At 47.1% G+C, this 3,321-nt stretch overlaps 1 long non-coding RNA gene across 1 annotated transcript; it reads right to left on the bottom strand.

The window, feature by feature from the left end:
* Positions 1–1,132: 1,132 nt before the first annotated feature.
* LOC144890945 (uncharacterized) lies at positions 1,133–2,195 on the bottom strand. Its single transcript, XR_013622605.1, has 2 exons — positions 1,641–2,195; positions 1,133–1,610 (listed from the first exon to the last, which is right to left on the bottom strand). It is a non-coding gene; the product is annotated as an uncharacterized LOC144890945 (long non-coding RNA).
* Positions 2,196–3,321: the final 1,126 nt, after the last annotated feature.

The raw sequence follows: 3,321 nt of genomic DNA, 5'->3' as shown, positions 1-3,321 counted from the left end.
AAAGGTCATTGATAAAGAAACTTTGAAAATGAATGATAAGACCATCAACGATTCTAGAGGAAACATTTGTATATTCTTTAATAGACCCAAAGATGTGGGTGAAATTAATAATATGAATATTAGTGGTGAACTATCATTCCGTACTCTGATTATTAGAGATTATTTGAAAATAACATTTAATGTAAAAAATATTGTGGTTATTAGTTCTAACTAGGGCATGCCCGTACTATATATTTATCTAAAATTATATCCCCCCCCTCTATTTACATGAAATGGTTTGGTCCAAAGCGAACGGCTTGCGAGTACGGTGACAATCCCCCCCCTCTATTTACATGGAATGGTTTGGTCCAAAGCGAACGGCTTGCGAGTACGGTGACAATCCCCCCCCTCTATTTACATGAAATGGTTTGGTCCAAAGCGAACGGCTTGCGGAGTTTGGTAAAGAAATCGCCATAGCGTGCACAAACACGCAGGAAAGCGAAAGAATCGCAAATTAGTTTTAATTAGTTTTAAAACATAGTTTAACGCCAACATAGTTTGCCAACGTGAAATAAATGAATACGCTCTCAAATGTGCCATCCGAGGCAGAGTCTGTTCGGCACGTTCGGCACACGTGATAGCTCGCTGCTCTCTGATTGGTTGAATCGTTTTTTGGACATAGCTCGGTAACTACTTGTCCGATTAATATGAAACCTTGAAAAGGCACATCCTCGGGTCCCCAGCAATATACCTGGCAAGTTTAAAGTATATCGGACCCGTGGTTGTCGAGAAACAGCGGTCACAGACATACATACATACATACATACATACATACATACACACAGAGATTACTGGAATTATAGATAGATGAAAGAAAATATATAGATATTGATGGAAGTTTAATGGTATGTAAATGAGTGATATTAACAGTCAATACTCTGAGAGTTATTATACTGAGAGTCTAGGATCTGAAGATAGTTATGATACTGTTACAGACGTGGCTTGGATGTTATTTACCGAGCGGTTTTATGGTATGACCACGTCTGCACAAGTTACCCGATTGTGCCCGAACGTTGACTAGTCGCGCGATGCTGGCTCAATAAGAAAAAGAAGACACCCGGCTGGATTACAATAACACAATACGACACCAATGTTTCAATTCTCAAGACCTCCGGAGGAGATTATATTCGTACGGAAAGGTCAGATTACAGGGGCTAGAGGTATAATCACAGAAAGACAGGCACTTAGACACACTCTTATATTAACCCCGGACAGACGACAGACAAACGGGACAACGGCTGACTCACACGGGGGTTGATGACAGGAAAGCGGGTATCGATGGCTCCAGGTCCTCCTGGGCTCGGGGCAGGGTACAGTACGGTCCGGTCCGGTCCAAAGATGCGGGGAGGTATCGTCGCGCTGGGGGTGGCGGTGGCTTCTCTCTCCAAGCTGAGGCGCATCTGTCGTCACGTCCGGCGCGGGGCCGCGTATATCCGGCGGGGGGTGACACGCCCTCGGCTCGTTAGCTCCGCCTCGTGGAATCGGCACGTTGCTTCTCATTGGGTGCATGCGGGGGGGGTTACTGGCTCCGCCCCTGACGAGGAGCTGACAGCCAGCCCCTTCGGGGTAACGCCGTGGAGCGCATGGTCATGGCGGGTAACCGAGCCGGTGTGAGGACGCACACTCCCCGCCCCTCTGTTGTTGTAGTCGTAGTTGTAGTTGTAATTGTTGTTGTAGTCGTAGTTGTAGTTGTAATTGTTGTTGTAGTCGTAGTTGTAGTTGTAATTGTTGTTGTAGTTGTTGTTTGGGGAAGAAGATGGGAGGAGGTATGGGAAAGGTCCTAAACTCACTACTGATGCCATATAATCACATTCTGGTGCAACGAAGAGTCATAATTAATGGAAACGAGGCCTTAACTGACATAGATTAAGAATAACTAGGAAGATGTCCGAAAGTTGTCTACGTGTGGTGCGGTGGACCTGGGCACGACATTTAATGGGGGAATAAGGGGAAGGTCGGCTCTACTGATTGTTATTTACATGCAATGGGACTAGGGAATGGGGGATTGGGGAAAGTTGGGGAGTATTGGAGAAAATAGGGGAATATTTACAAGCGGATATGGAGGCCAAATTCCATATTCGCAACATTGCACCCTTCTCTACCCTCGGGGCGTCCCGACCCGATAAATTTTTACCTACTTTAGTGTGGCACGCAATGTAGTTCCCTCTACTATTAACTCTACCCTGAGTGCGACAGTTTTACAGATATTCACAAATGAGTAAATATGTCCCCCTGCGACGTTGCACCCTTCTCCTCACAGAAACACACCCACAGGATAACCGAATCCGGAAAGAATCCTCAAACTAAACATACAGCCGGTAGGGAGCATTATTTACACGACTACGCTGCTATTTACACTACGATCCAGGACCTGTTTTTGGAGGAACACATGCAGATGTTATGCATAGAGAGAGCGCGCTTGCCAGCATCGATACACCAACCCACGAGTGCTCTGTGGCCGACGGCCTTTAATAACGTGCAGAGCACCCTTCCCGAGCATCAAAAGCACCACCCCACCACCAATCGGTGCAGTCACCATTGTTCATTGGAATAAAAATAAATTCGACAACCCCTAACCCTGCAGGTGTCTCTTGCTCTTCGTGTGGCCTTCAGTGGTGTTAATTAACAGTGGTTCACCTTTATGGCATAGGTGCCACGTTGACCCATAGGTCCATCCCCGGGTGGTGCTTGGCCGCAAACGAACTGCGGTCCATTGTGGGTGGCCACAAACATTGCGGTCCATATGGTGTATCGATCCCGGCAGCAAACAGCGAAAGTGCAGGCCCACAACTGCGCAGCCAGCACCTCTCTCTCCTCTCTCTCTACCCCAAAGCCAGATCCTCGGAGGTGGGAGACAAAAGAAGCAGACAAGTGAGTAAGGTGGTAAGGGCGCAAAAGTGCACGCAATATAAGGTAATGCACACTGGGGGCACATGGGAACCAGGTGAGACAGGTACGTTCCTATCGTACGCCCCCCCCCCCCACCAGGTAACCTACATGGCCCCTCCCTTACCCCTTACTGTATCCACACAACACAACACTACCCATAAACATCTACTTTACAAATCAACAAACATCCCTACTGTCTTCCCCGTTCCTCCCATAAACCAAATTCGTCTTCTCTCCCTCCTAACCAATCAAATTTGCCATTTTCAACTCTCATCAAAATTTGCCATTACCAATTCATCATCAGTCCCTCCTAGGGAGGGAGAGATGGAATCACCCCAATGTCTCATCCACGTCGTGATGCGTCTCACAAATCCTCACAGCAATCTCATTTCC

This window comes from Myxine glutinosa, chromosome 2 (genome assembly GCF_964187855.1).
Source record: "Myxine glutinosa chromosome 2, kmMyxGlut1.1, whole genome shotgun sequence".
Classification (NCBI taxonomy): Eukaryota; Metazoa; Chordata; class Myxini; order Myxiniformes; family Myxinidae; genus Myxine; species Myxine glutinosa.
Note: the sequence above shows the minus strand (reverse complement) of the source record. Positions and strands in the feature narration are given on the sequence as shown.